The sequence below is a fragment of the Protopterus annectens genome, chromosome 3.part0 (assembly GCF_019279795.1).
Source record: "Protopterus annectens isolate FY-2018-M chromosome 3.part0, PAN1.0, whole genome shotgun sequence".
Lineage (NCBI taxonomy): Eukaryota > Metazoa > Chordata > Ceratodontiformes > Protopteridae > Protopterus > Protopterus annectens.
The window spans coordinates 380,734,139-380,750,041 of NC_056731.1; the positions used below are offsets into that span (position 1 = coordinate 380,734,139).

The window sequence follows — 15,903 nt, forward strand, 5'->3', positions numbered from 1 at the left end:
TTCACAACTTCAACAATGGCTTCAACAACACAAGCACATCATCAGTTTTTTTGAGGGGTGGGCAAGCACAACATTAGCTTGTTTTTTTTTTTGGTGGGGGGGGTGTGTAAAACGTTTTGGAACTGCACAATGTTCATCAGCTTTGCATTCATACAAGCTGCAATGTTTCAGGTCATGCTTAATAACAAAGAAATTTCTTTGACATTTGTTTACCGGGGTGGTCTGACTAGGTCTACAGAACACATTTTCAGCAGAGGCCTGGGGAGAAGAGCTGCACATACACAGTACAATGCAAATACAGTACAATCCAATCCAATACAAATTACATTAGAAACACTATACAAAAGTTGAAAGCACAAACTATGTTACAAGATGTTACAGTATATTACTACACATCTAGGCAATTCTATAGAGTTAAAACATTATACACAATAGTCACTCTCACCATGCATGACGTAGAATAGTGTCCAAAAAATTGTATGTAGATGTGTGACATTGACTGTTATAGTACATTGAAAAATAGAATGTTAGTTTCAGTTAGGAAAATAATAGCCAGAATGTTAGTGATGCAGATAGATAGTGAGAGTGTCAAGAATAGAGGCATTACAGCCAGAGTAGTAGCTTAAATGTATGGTACAGAAATAGAAGAGGACTTAGGAGAGTCTTAGGATCTTGCAGACTGAGAGGGATTGAAATGTGACAGAGGAAGAGGATGAGGCTAGTATGGATGAAGAGGACGAGACGAGCATTAGGCATGATTTATGCAGGAGCAGAGCCATGTATTTTGAGATGATTTTTTAAAGAGCCTTTGAAATGGGTTAGGCCAGGTAAAGACCTGGTAGCTAGAGGTAGTGAATTCCAAAGTATAGAGACAGTATAAATAAATAGGGTGGCCCGGTTTTTTTGAGAGTTTTGAAACAGCTAAGAGATTTTATCTTCTGATCGATCGTAGGGACTGATTTGGTGTATAAGGTGTGACTAGATTGTCTAGTGCAGGGCAGGCAGTAGGCTTGAAAATAAGACTCTGCACGGTGGATAGCTGAATAAAGGAAAGCTGGTTGGGGAGTTACAGACAGCTTAATTCTAGGAGTGGTTTACAATGGTGTGTGTGATATTTAGAGTTTATGGCAAACTTTGACACTTTGTTGTAGCACTGATCCATCTTCCTTAGGGTAGACATTTGTAAGTTAGAACCGAGGCAGCATAAAGAAGGGACGGGAGTAGGGATGTTTTTGCAATGGTACTTTTGGTTGCCGCAGTAAAGAAATGTTTGTTTCTATAAAAAAAGTCTCTCACTTTTTGATGAGTTTTCTTTATATTTTGTTGTATATGGGGGGACTGAATGAAAGTGTATTGTCAATGAGGATTCCTAGAAGTTTGTTTCCTGCACTATTTCAGTGTTGTCAGATGCAAGGATGTTAAAATGGTCAGTGACAGGGGAGGTGTTCTGGGGATGAAAGAGTACTAGTTTCATCGTCTTTGGATTAAGGAACAGTTGGGAATTTCTTAGCCAGGATTCGACTTCAGTAAAGTACTGCTGGCTGAGTTTCTGAAAGTAGTTCTGGTAGTGATTGAGCAGTACAGATTATGGTGGAATCATGAGCGTACTGAATGAGTGTCCCAGGGTGAGAAGCAGTGTGAAGGTTGTTTGTGAAAATGCTGAAGAGTAGGGATCCTAGGGTGGAGCCTTGAGGGATTCCAGTAGGGTTGTGAAGAAAGGGTGAGAGTTCATTGGACCGTTTCACTACTTGTTTACGATCCTTGAGGTAAGCTCTGAAACCATTTTAATGTGTTACGTGAGAAACCTAAGTTAGGCAGTGTGTTCAAAAGTAAGGGGTGAGACAATGTGTCAAAGACCTTGGAGAGATCAAGGAATACTAAGGCTGTATAGCATCCTGGATCTCTGGCCTTGTTCACAGTTTCTGTAAAAGATAATAGAGCTTTATATGTGCCGTGGCTGGGTCGGAAGCAATGTTGGGTTTTGGTTAACAGATTGTTTTGTAATAGATATTGCATTACCTGCTGATGGACAGCTCTCTTGAGAATTTTAGACATTGGTGACCAGATGGATATAGGATGGATAAAGGAGTTGCCTCCATTGCGGATGGGGGTGATGCGAGAATGTTTCCATATGGTAGGTACTTCTGATTTGGATAAAGACCTATTTATAAGGATACTGACTGGGTAGGCAGTAAGAGTTTGCAGTAGGTTTAAGGTAGTGTGGTGGAAGATTATCAGCTGAGACAGAGCAAGGTTTTAGTTTTTGCAGCACTTTCTTAATGGTGTCAGTCGGTATGGGCTGAAATGAGAATGAGGATTGTATGACGTTTTGCTGAGTAAAGATGATGATATTGCAATACCATAACTACTGCATATCTACTTGTACCATACCTATTACCAAACACAGTGATAACTATTGCCAATGATAAAGATATATATTAAGAGCTGAATATTAATGGCAATAACGATACCCTAGAGTGGGCACTTCATTTGCTTGCAAGTGTAGCAACTTATGCAGGACTGTGACCTCCTCAAATTCCACTTCTCCCAGCACAGACATTATGGTGTCTCTAAATTTATCAACTCAGGAATTTCAGGACTGCTTGAACAATTTCTTGCAGCAAAGGTATAAAAAGCAGTACTTTTATTCCAGGCTGGATATGTTCTAAACTTTTCAGCCACAGTTTTACAATAACTGCTTCCCCAGGTCCACTCATACATTTGCAAAACAGCATTAACTCAGTAAGACAATGAAATGCTGTTGATAATGAGGGATGAAAACAGAACATGCCTCAGGATTCCCATTCCTCATTTCTTGATACACTGAAAAATATTAGGGTACAACCTAACACCCTAATAATTGGTGATTTCAACTACCCCACTATTAACTATTGGGAAAACTACTCATGTACCAACTCTTGTGCTCAACATTTTCTGGAATTCATAAATTCCAATGCATTGGATCAACTTATAAATTCCAATGCATTGGATCAACTTATCCACACCCCCACCGGGCGCAGCAATATCCTAGACCTGGTTATTACCAATATGGGCAACCGGTGCTCCACATCAGAGGTCAATTCCTCGTTGGTCAGATCCGACCACAAGCTAATCACCCTAGACATCCACATCCCTCCCCCACCCCCCATTAGGGAAACCACAGTAAAAAATTTCTCCAAAGCCAACTTTACACTTAAGACAAAAGTGGCAAACTTCACGACACCTATGCTGATGGACAATAGAGGTATGACTGCTGAATCCTACACAAATGCACTTTATAACCACCTACATGAGTGCATGGACCGTGCAATCCCTAACAGAACCAATATGCTATGCTCCAAAAAAAGGAAGCCAATCTGGTGGTCCCCTGCCATAAACAAACTCTACAACAGAAGAAAAACTGTTGCAAAAAAAGAGTAAACTCCCATGACTGGAGAAACTCCCTGGTCAGCCTCCGTAAGAAGCTGAGATCCCTCAAAATCCTCCAAAGCTAGTTACGAAAACAATATCGCCACTGACTCTAAAGACCACTGCAAAGCATTCTATAGCTATGTCAAGAATCTCAATGGCAACACTCAGATCTGCTCTGAGTTACAGCACAATGGCACTAAATATACAGAACCAACTGATATTGCCAACATCCTGGCAGATAGGTTCAGTGCTAACTTTACACCCCTGTCATCCCCTAAAGGGCCCATCTCTATACCAGAAGAATGCAAAGTTCCTGTAATCATGGCTGCACAGGTAAAAAAAACACTATCCAAAGCCAAGAACACAGCATCCATGGGACCTGATAACATCCCAGGCTGTGTTCTACATGAAATACAGAACTGGCACCCCACCTAAGTACCATGTTCAATCATAGCCTCACCTCAGGCTATGTGCCCACTAAATGGTGCAGAGCAATGGTTATCCCACTCCACAAAGGGGGAGCCACCACAGACCCTGAAAACTACCGTCCCATTAGCCTAACGAGCCTGGTCTGCAAGGCTATGGAATGTATCATCATGGAACTTACAAACAATGACATTGGTAATCTCCAAACTCAGGACCCCACCCAGTTCGGGTTTGTAAAAGGCAGCTCATGTCTCCTAAACCTGATAAGACTTCTTTGAACCAGTCACCAAAGCTGTAGATGAGGGTAAGGTGGTTCACACAGCCTATCTAGATCTCAAGGCTTTCGACACCATCCCCTAACTCTGGAATTATAGATAAACTCACTAAACTAGGTATAAATCCCTATGTTACAAGATGGATTGCCAACTGGCTCACTGACAGAACCCACACTGTGAAAGTAGCAGACTCCAAATCCAACTTCAGACCAGTGACAAGTGGAGTACACCACAGGGTTCAGTCCTGGGTCCTCCCCTGTTTAGTATCTACTTCTCTGAAGTACAGGCTAACACAGAAGGTCTTTGGCTAACAAAGTTCTCAGATTACTGCAAACTAGGAGCCATAACCAAAACTCCAAAAGATGTGGACATCCTACAAAAGGGCCTTGCTGAGACAGATGCTTGGTGTCAAAGCCATGGCCTCTAGCTCAATGTCAAAAAGTGCACTGTCATCCCTTTTGGTAAAAACTCTGTACCCATGAACTACCACATAGGTGGTAGTCTACTTAACACTGAAATTATGATGAGACCTTGGGACACAGGTGGACAGTAGTCTCTCCTTTGATAATCACATCGCCACAGTAGTCATGAAATCCTTCTACGTGGCACACCTCATCACAAAAGGTTTCTCATCCAGGAAAAAAAGAGGTCATTGTTCCCCTCTACTCATCACTCATTAGACCCATTATAGAGTACAACGCCCCTTTTGGTATGTACCTCACAGGACATCTACAACAACTGGAAAGGCCACAGAAATACCTCACAAATAGGATTACCAACCTCAAACAGATGCCCTATGCAGACAGTCTCAAAAAACTGCAGCTTTACTCTGTCCCATATCGCCTACTCAGAGGCAATCTCTGCCTAACACACACAGCTAATGTCAAACCTAGAGCTTTTAGACATGCTCCACTTAAAGAAATCCCAATCCCTACTAGCTACACGTTCTAGGGACCTAAACCTTGTCACCACAATAAACAGAACATGCTGGCAGGATAGATTACTGTCCCAGAGACTTCCCATACTCTGGAAAAAACTACCTATCTATATCAAACAAAGCTCCTCATTAGCATTCTTCACGAAAAATCTTGATGATTGGATGGGAGATAGGAAATTCATCCTGGGGATCACTTCTGTGGCTCTGCTCGACAGTGGCACAGGAAAATAATTTTCTTGGGTGGCGAAAGCTAGGGTACCTTTTGGCTAGGCTTATATAGGCCCTAGGGCCAATAGCCTAGTACCTATCGATGAACCCAAGAACAGGATGTTGCCACACCTGAAGCTTTATTATTAAAGGTAACTTATTAGAAATACTGCACAAGAGCTGCTCAACCACTTGCCAAAAGTGCACAATACCATTCATGACTTTACGTATGCAGGAACTACTTCACACACATCTGTACTCATTTCTTCTCATTTTATGCTGCTTTAGATGTGCAAACCAACTCTGGGTATTTTGTCGCAGGGCAGAGAAGTTTTAGAACCAGCACCACTTCTTCATGCTTAGCGTATTTACATACAAGTGTGTTGATACTATTTGCATATTCCCATAATGCATCTGAGAAGCATGGGAATATGAATACCACCCTTTATCTTTCAGTATTATATATTTGAGAAAAGCTTAATTCCTGATTTGTTGCTGATAACAGTGAATTGTTAATCATGACGGACTCTGTATGTTTATAGAAAAAACATTAAATGTTTTTTATTGCACTTCTAAGAATCTTACAGTACAGAAAAGGTTTATTTAAAATTTTTGCTGATCTACACCTCACACTTGAGAATATTAATTTTACACAGTTAGCAAACTGTATTATGTTTTACACACAAAAGGTTATGATCAGACACAGATTTATAGATAGTTGAATGCTAAATGGATTTTCTTTTTATTGGTCTGAATTTTTCTGATAGTGTTTTTGAATAACTGCATAGGGCAGCTGGACTGCAGGTAAGAATCTGAGCATTGACATTCTGGTGAAAAAGGAGAATCTCTTAGCTCAGACAGGCATCAATGGGGACACTATTGAGAAGCCTTTAAGGCAGTTAAATACAAATATGAAAAACTTGTCATTGTTTCTTGGGACACAAGAGGCATTTCTATTCCATTATAAAGAAACATGATGTGTAGTAAATGTATGAGAGTGTGATCAGGTTATTTTATTTTAAGAGATGAAGAGTAAAGTAAATGCAGCTTAAGAAATATTACTTTTAAGGAGGTGAAATAGCACTGGAGGGATAACAGCGATATGGCTATGTTATATGAGTTCAGGTGTAGTCAGAGGGAAAAGTGTTTGCTGCAATGAAGGTAGAAACAGTATGGCAAGCTAAAAGTCTTACTGGAAAACTGTAATATACAAGAACCGAGACGGAGAGGACACTGACACTTTCTTTTAATTAATGGGACAAGAGTAAACTAAAACTAATCACATAATTGGTGGGGACGTCAACTTAACTCCAAATCCACATCTAGAAATGAATCCTGGTAAACAACTATAGCACACTGCATACTGTCTATGAAAACTGTGAAAGTACTTAAATGTTAAAGGGGAATTGGCAGATCCACGGAAGGAGAAGGAATAGTTGCTTGAGCAGTTTACACTCACAAGAAATATCACACAAGCTAGTGTGCTAGACAAGCTCTTTATTAAAATAGTTTAAGGGCGTACTCATCGATCATGCTATTGTTTAGTGATAAACTGTTAAATTATCACATCAGGAACACAACTGTTATGCTTGGGCTCATTGGAAATGGGACAAAATAAGGAGAAAAAAATGCTTTAAGAAATTTTTCAAATAAACTGCGGAAAAGAACAGTAAGAACTTTGAAGCAGCAGGGTCTGGACTGGCAGGATACTATGAAAACAAAGATGACAGCCAAAATGTCTGAGGAATGTGAAACAAGAAGGTCAAAAGAAAACCAATTAGGAAAAATGCAGTTTGAATTACTTACGAGACAGGAAAGGGAAGGTGGCATTATATACTTAACTGATGGTGTACCACAAAAAGAACAGACTGTTTTGGGAATTTGTCAATCAACAGAAACGGAAACAATAACTTCAGTAAATAATGGAGGAGAAAACGATAACAAACATTGTCTGTAAAAATAATGAAAATAAAAGTATACCAATACCATATATTAGTTCTAAAAGTTGTGACTTTTTTTCTCAAAACAACAAAAACAATACTTCACATTTTCATACAACCTTTACAGTAGTTTTAGATGATCTGATTAAAAGTGTTACTGGAACAGTTTTATATATATATATATCTATCACACTGGATGTTTACAGTCTGTTATGCCAGCAAAAGTAAAAGTGTTAGTTAACATAATAAAAGGATCAAGGTCCATATGGTTTTCCTACTGAATTATATGAAATGGGAAAACACATTTAGAGAACTGATTAGCTAAACTGTTTAATATGATTAGAGATAATCAAAAAAATCAGTTGCAAATTCAATGAAAATGGCTGGAACAACATGTTTTTTTTAAAGATAAAAATAACACTGAAGATCTGGCAAATTACAGGCTGATTTCATTATTAAATACAAACATTAATATTTTTGTAAAAGTTCTGGTTGATAGACCAGACACCATCTTACCAACACTGACTCAAAAAGGATGATCTGGATTTATACACTACAGACAGAGGGTAGGTAACTAGCAGTCATTAACTTTTTTTTTTTTCTTTTTTTTTTTTTTAACTGGAAAGAGGAAACATATGACACTAATGCAGGCTCTTACTTGAAATCAGCAAAGCATTTGATGCAGTAAACTGAGAATTTATGTTTAAAGCTCATAAATATAGAAACTTTGGTGACAATTTCCTATCTTTGTTGGTGCAGGAGTACTGTGTGTTCCTTAGGTTATGACTTCACCCACTGTTTGTATCTAATAAGGCATTTATTCATTCTACTTGGCCAGAATGGAATGCTCAACAATACACAACAATATTAGGGAAGTTGTATAAAAGTTAATAGAAAAGCTCTTAATAGCCATACAAAAATAACAGGGACACTGGGTATGCCATATTACCCAACATATGCAGATGCTTTTATTTTGGTTCAATAGGTTAACTTAAAGATTCCCCTTTTACCCCAATTGAGAACGCATCAGAAGGGTCCCAGGTTGATAAAAACTACACTAACAGGCAATTTCTATCTTATGGTTACTGAAGTGGAAAGATGCTACAAGAGAAAGAAATATGAACTGAGAAAGAATATGAGTAAACTGGAAGTTCTAACCTGGCGGAAACTAAAGGATGCTGGAAAAGGCAGAGGTGCAACAACTTATGCTGACTTAGAGTGAAAAGTTACTGATACTGCATGTGAATTATCCGACAAGTGACATACAATCAAGATATTAATGCAACAGTTACAGACTAGGGAAATACTGGCAAGATGTTATTAGTTAGAAAAACGGACATAACATTTGAAATCAACAGATGAGGCTCACACAGATGGTTTAAGAGAAAAAAAAGCATACAGATGAAAAAATGTTGGAGATGCAATTCTGCTAATGCAAAATGTGCACTTTTTGATTATATTAATATAAAAATAAATGTGGTAGATTACATGCACATCCAAGTACATGATGTTTTAAAACAGAAATTTCTTGGCATTTTTGTATATTAGATATTGAATGTTACAAATGAGACTGGAGTAATAGCACACAAACAGGTGGTTCTTTCATATGTGGTCAAATACAATATAACCAACAAGTGGAAAACACAAACATGCACACAAACCAACTTTGGTATGACAGATGAAGTTAATGAAAGGAATCATGAAAGCATGCAAGAAGATTGGACAGAGAAATAACCAATCACCACATTGAACAGAATCCTTAAAATATTATATCTACATGTAGATTAGAAAGAACAAGACTATACTAGAAACCATGCAAATACAGAAAATATCATTTTTATATTACTTAAAATATATTGTTGAAAAGTATTTAAATGGACATAAATAAATGTTAATATTTATTATTTGTTAACAGTCTGGAAATGTTAATACGCACTATTTAAATGAAAACAGTCTGAAAGTGGCAAATACTTTACTTTCTTTCTGCAGATCTTTGTGGTAGCCTGTCTCTTGGTGCCGCTGCTTCTTATCTAGTATCCCTGTAGTGGCGGTTCTCTGTCCAATATACAGCCAACCATTTTCATGAACAGACTAATAGATGAGGTAGAATGTTGAATTATAGAACTACTTAAATAAATAAAAGTGTACACCATTAATACAAAGATCTTTGCCAGATGCCTGCAAGGTAAAAGAGGAAGGTGGGGCTTGATGACAGCCTTTTTTTGTACGACTACTGTAGCTGCACTTCTTGCATGACTGCTTTGCTTTCTGCAAAGATACATCTCACACCAGAGTGCCCCATTACTAACAGCTCTAACCTGTCATCAAAAAACAAAAGTGTACGTGGCAGGTATGCTAATAAGCCTTTAAGACATCCAGTATATCTTGTCTGAGCACAGACACAGCTAGGCCAAACCCATCAATGTAATAGGACAAGCTGGTGACACTAACTCAACTACTCTTGCAACACAAGCAGGCTATTGTTTCTTTTGTATAAGCTCCACAAATTAAGTCATGGAAAAAAAAAAATATATATATATATATATATATATATATATAGAGAGAGAGAGAGAGAGAGAGAACAGGACCTACAACATTGTGTGGTTGCAAATGTCTCTGTACTAATAAAGAGCCTCTGTATAGTGAGGTTCCAAGTTTCCCTTTAAAATCCCTTTCCTCTTCAGCTAGGTAACCTAAATTACACACATACACACAAATATTGCATATGTACTTCTTTTAAATCATGAAACAGGAAAAGAAAACACTGGCTATTGTCTTGAATTCAAACCCAGGATTTCACTCAGCCTATGCTGTTGTGACTGCCTCTGGACTTAAGAGTTGCCACCTTTTCAAATGCCCAAAGTGGGACATTTTTTGTAAAAATGTCAGCTTTTGCAGGACAAAACATACCCTTGACCAGTACAAAGGATAGAACTTCACTTTTTTGCCAAAATAAAAGCTTATTCTTGTAGCATTTGAGTGGCTTATGCTATTTCATATAACATTTAGGTGTTTCAGATAAAAAAAAATAACTGTTTTATGTAACTATTAAAGTAAACTTAGGAAATATTTTTGTCCTAAAATCTCAGGACATTTGCCATTTTTTCAGTTTTATTCGCAGGACACAACTGCCCAAAGAGTCTCTCGCAAAGTGGGGCAGGTGCTAACCCTATCTGGACTAACTAGCAGCCTTTGGAATGTTAGATACCGAGCTTCCCTTTAAAAAGCCCTTTTTACCTGCAGCTAGGAAACACCTAGCAACGAGGTAAATGAAGTGAGCCTGCCCAGCAGCTACAGAACATCATTACTATAAACAGTGTAGCAGAGTGAGAATTTGCCCCAGTGACTGACTAAGAAGTAAAGCACCTTTTTAGTTTTGGGGTGGATTAAAAATGTGTAGTGTAGTCTGCATAACACTAGACCATTCCTGTCTGTAAGACTTATAAAGTAATATGTAGCTCCAGTTAATGTATCTACTTATTCACTAGGAATGTCCATCTGGGAAGTCCCATGGAAAAAAAAATCCAATTCACATACTTTTGACAAGTGACAGCAAAAAGAATCATACATGGAAGCAGAGGACACCATGAAACTGTAGATGTTTAACCTACCCAGTACATAACCACCATGACAGACATTTTAAACATTTTAGTATAGCATATAACATAAAACAGAGTAGATTTATTAATCAATGCTCTAGATGCTACGGACAAAATTGAGTTAAATGAGGCAATCAGATAAAACAGTACAAATGAGGTCACTGGGTTGGTTTGTAATACAAAACAGTAAGGAGTCTAAAGTCATTGGCTAAATTATACTACAGTTGCATATCCATTTACCAGTAAAAGAGGTTAACTATATCTGTACGGTGTAGTTCTTTTGACAGGTAGCAGCAGCATATTTCAAGGCTTGGCAATGAATATCTGAAATGTTGAGTCTCCAAATTTTTTTATCAGACTTGGGGACATCATTTTGGCAATATGTAGATTCTCTAAAATTCCTTAGAGAATCCCTTTCAAATGATGGATGTGGATAATGACGGTAGAAATTCTGTGCGGCAAATCAATTTGTGTGCAAGGCAGAGCTGAGAGGATTGGCAACACAAGCCAGGAGTGGTCACAAAAGGAGTGACAGTGTTGTGTATGGCTGCTGCAACCTGCGGCAAATCTATTCTATGATTTTTCTAGTTAGTACTGGAGTGGAGGATGTATCAGGAGGTGAGAAAAGTAAATGAGAGATGGCAGAAGGCAGCAGCTACTAATGGCATTGTCAGTAAGGATGGAATTGACTCTGGAAAGACTACCCAATGCGATACCTTTTTTGTTACTGCACACTTTATATATATGCTGAATTTCAACTAGTTGTCAACAGTTACACAAAGGACTTTTATAGGCTCTTCCTTGATTGGTGTGGTGTTGAGAGCTGAGATAAACATCTTGGATGAAAGATAAACTTTTGTCATGCCTACAGTCAGTTGAGTTTGGCTACTGGAGGTTAATCGTGGGTCATCATAAGGCAGTGGGGCACAAATGATCTAGTTATTGTGGCATTCAGATGAAGGCCATTATTGTTACGCCATGTGTACATACAGCAAAAGACAACTTTAAGGATAGTACTGCTAAGTGTCCAGGGAGCTGGCTGAGATGGTGACAAAATAACTGACATACTGGACTAGCTTGGCACTACCTAAACAGTGTACTCAGTAATTCTCATGAAGTAAGTAGGTAAGGTCCAAGTAGTGAGCCTTTCCTTGGGCATCTAAAGAAATAAAACATTCCTATTTTACGGCTAGTGACCTAGTAGATGAAAACTAATGAAGTTAGTTAAAAGCACTGATAGAAGAAACCAAACTATTTACAGGTCAGACATGAATTAGAGCATTCAGTTATCATTTTTTCCTTCAGAAAGTCAAGAACTGGCCAACAAATGATCTGCTATTTATTCATTATCAAACTGAGGGGGTGGAGAACATGGAAGAGTGTGACCAAGGTAGAGAAGATAAATGAAATTAATTTCAAAACTTTCAAGGTTTTTGGCAAGTTGTTGGGCAGGTAAGTTTTTCTTTACTAGGATAACATTTTCTACTTTTTTTTTTTCCAGTAACAGGAAACAATTTGAAGTTATTAGTATGAAGGATTTTTGTCTCCAGTATTCCATGGGTGTTCTCTACAACATGATTAACTTTTTGATATCTGTAGTAAGCCAAAGCAGAGTGAAGATATGTATGATTTGTTTCACAAAGGTGAAAGGTAATATTAAAAGTATGAAGTAGCTTCATCCTGTGTAAGCTTATGAAGAGGGGAGCAGGCAATGTTATGCAATATGAGCCTAAAAAGCAAGAAAGTCACACTTACTGTTATATTAAAAAAAATCTGATTTTTTTCTTGGCCTTTGGTATGACTACAGACAGCCAAAAAGGGGAGGTGATCACCAAGTCTGAAAAAATACCTGAATGACAGAAGATTTTAAGTGAGGACAGTCATGCTTCTGAACATTCTACATCCTCCCCAGTCCAAACTTCACCATTTTTCCACCAGAAACATGTCTTTTTGAATACCTCTTTGTATTCACACAAATAGGATGCAAGAAATAAAAATAGGTGAAGTAATCTCTACAAAGCAAACAGTCACCAGTGGAGTCCTCAAGGGTTCTGTGCTGGAAGTGCACCCGTTTGGCATCTACTTTTCTGAAGAAAAAGCAAATAAAGGTCTCTGGCTGACTATGTTTGCAGATGGCTGCAAGTTAGGAGCAGTCATTGAATCGCTAAACAACAACCACCCTGCAGGAAGGTTTGTCCCAAATAAATAACTGGTGACTGCTAAGAGGTGACCTGTGCCTGGCATGCAAGGCATTCTCCAACTCAAAACTGACAGATTCACTGCAAGCCAAATGGCATCAGAAATACTTGGCCTATGGATCCTAGCCTCTTCTGCAACATCAACAAAATTGTTTGAAGGAAAAGGCTTATCCTGTAGAAGATACTGCTGCTCTGGAACAGACTCCCCATCCATACAGAACAAATTCATCCTGGTCCATATTCAAGTGCAACTTGCATATATGGATAGGGACCAGAAAATTTATCCCAGGACTGCCCCCTGTACTACTAATGGAAAGAAGTGGCTCCTAAATGCTTTATCCCATGCATGGGTCCTCTCAAAATATTTTATGGCATGAAATCAGTTAATCGACCATGGGACAGGTAAGGCCAATTTCTAACTAAATGGGACAGGTTTAAACAAAGGAAACTGTCTAGGCTTAAAATGGCCCACAAGAACAGCTAGCCTAATATTCACCTATGAACTATTGTAAAACTTCTCTGCTCATCTTTGCCTGGAGGTATGCAGATGCACACAATATTGGGGGGGGGGGGGCTTTACATATTTATTTTCTGATCATGATAAATTAGTAGTGAGGAAAGAGTGTTATTTGCACACTGCAGAAAACATCCAGAAAGGCGGTCTCTACACAGTACAACACAGCAACCCTACTAGTACTCTTATATATTCTTTTCCTATATTACTTCAAATCTGTCCCTATTTCTCCCCCCATCATTTTAGACTAATGGGGGAGAAATAAGGGACAGATTTGAAATATAATACTGCTCTTACAAACTTAGAAAGTTGATAGAATAATAGGTTTTGCATTAGCATGAATTCTCTGAAGGATGTGGAGTCAAACTCAAATGTTTGTAATTAATGACTTCAATCCTCAGCTATTTGCCAGAAAAGTACAGATTTTAGGAGGAACACACCAAAAATATGAGGCAAAAATCTGGACATTCAATCACACACAGTCACTTCCTCATTCACACCTGCCTTCACTCACACATCACTCTCACCCTCTCCCGATCACACACAGAGTCACTTCCTCATTCATACCTGCATTCATTCACACATCACTCTCACTGTCTGTCACACCCACACGCCGCACACCCACTTGCGCATTCATTCATACATCGCTCTCACTCTCCCGATCTCTCACACACATGCCACACACCCACTTATGCATTCATTCATACATCCCTCTCACTCTTCTGATCTCACACACACACACACACACACACACACACACACACACACACACACATGCAGTCACTTTCTCATTCATACCTGCATTCATTCACACTTTGCTCTCACTCTCCCAATCACACACAAACACACACACAGAGCCACTTCTTCATTCATACCTGCATTCATTCACACATCGCTCTCTCTCTCCCGATCTCACACCCACTTCTTCATGCATTCCTGCATTCACTCTCACATCGCTCTCTCTCCCGATCTCACACACAAACACAGCCACTTCTTCATTCATTCCTGCATTCACTCACACATCACTCTCACTTTCCCGATCTCTCTCACACACAGACTCTTTTGCTTTCATGCATGCATTCACTCATGCACGCAGACAGACACACCACACACGCTCATACAGGCATTCACTTACCTGCAATCAGCTATGCTTCGCGGCTCCCCTGTAAGGAAGCCGCGATTCCACCAGGGCGCCTCGGCGCACAGTTTGGGAACCCATGTAGTACCATTTGGTACACTGAGAATAGGATTCACTCATTTCTTTGTGTACACCAGGAGTGTCCAACCTTTTGGCTTGCTGGGGCTGCATTGAGTGAACAGAAATGGTCTTGAGGCCGCATATAAAATATATCATATAGTTAACTCTTTTGTTGCTCCGGAAGACCACAGTCGACCTCCTGGCTGTACTGTAGGTGCATTTGAACAATGAATAAATGTAACAAATGCCTAATATTTGCCTTAAAATTCTAATTCTCATTCTAATTCTCTAATCTAACAGTTAACTCTAACATTTTAGTTAATATATATATATATATATATATTTTTTTTTTTTTTTACAAATAAACAGATATTCACTACAGCACTAGCATTTCTCACTGGGAAAACCATTCCAGCAGTCCAGCTATGTAAAATGTCAACATCAGCAGTCCTACAATACTATAATCCACAAAAATAACCCAACAAATTTGCAATAAAGTAAAGAATTCACATTACTGACTTAATAAAACAATTCTGAATAAGCTACAAGAGGGTCTCACCCAAACAAATAACTGGTGCCAGAAATATGGCCTCAAGCTAAATGCCAAAAAATGCATCATCATCCCCTTTGAGGAGAGTGATGTTCCCACAAATTATCACATTAATAACAATGTTGTAAGCACGCAATAAGTCGTATGGTACTTGGGCACCCAGGTTGATAGACACCTGACTTTTGACCACTGCGTTGTCTCCGTTGTAAGGAAAGCTTTTTACATGGCCCACTTCATTAGTAAGGGTATCTCATCCAGGGACAAGGAGGTCATAACATACCTGTATTCTTCCTTTATAAGAGCCATTATTGAGTACAATGCCCCTTTTGGCATGTGCCTCAGCAAAACACCCTGCCAAAAGAAAGACTACAACCATTTCTGACAAAAAAAGGTCAAAGAACGAAGTTCACTTAGTTATCCACACAGACTAAAAAGCTTCTTGCTTTCCTCTGTCTCTCACTGGCCCCTATAAATTTCATCAGTGGTTTGCTTTCCAGGCTAAGATCTTGCCTTAAGAGACTTCCTCTACCTCATAAATACTGGTTATACTTAAAACACTCACTACAAAGACCACAGCCTTCACTGCAACATAAACAAGCCACTTTTTATGTACAGGTTCTTGACACAAAAATCTTCAACTTCTGTAAA

At 38.7% G+C, this 15,903-nt stretch overlaps 1 protein-coding gene across 3 annotated transcripts in view; it reads right to left on the minus strand.

The window, feature by feature from the left end:
- Nucleotides 1–15,903, minus strand: part of LOC122796388 (C1GALT1-specific chaperone 1-like) — a 553,523-nt gene that overhangs the window by 49,426 nt on the left and 488,194 nt on the right. The window contains exon 1 of one of the 3 annotated variants that reach the window (XM_044064831.1): nucleotides 9,173–9,427. The exons of the other annotated variants lie outside the window; for them this stretch is intronic. The gene's annotated coding sequence lies outside the window, so the exon portion shown is untranslated. Of the gene's footprint in view, nucleotides 1–9,172; nucleotides 9,428–15,903 lie in introns of those variants that run through there. 3 annotated transcript variants of the gene reach the window in all.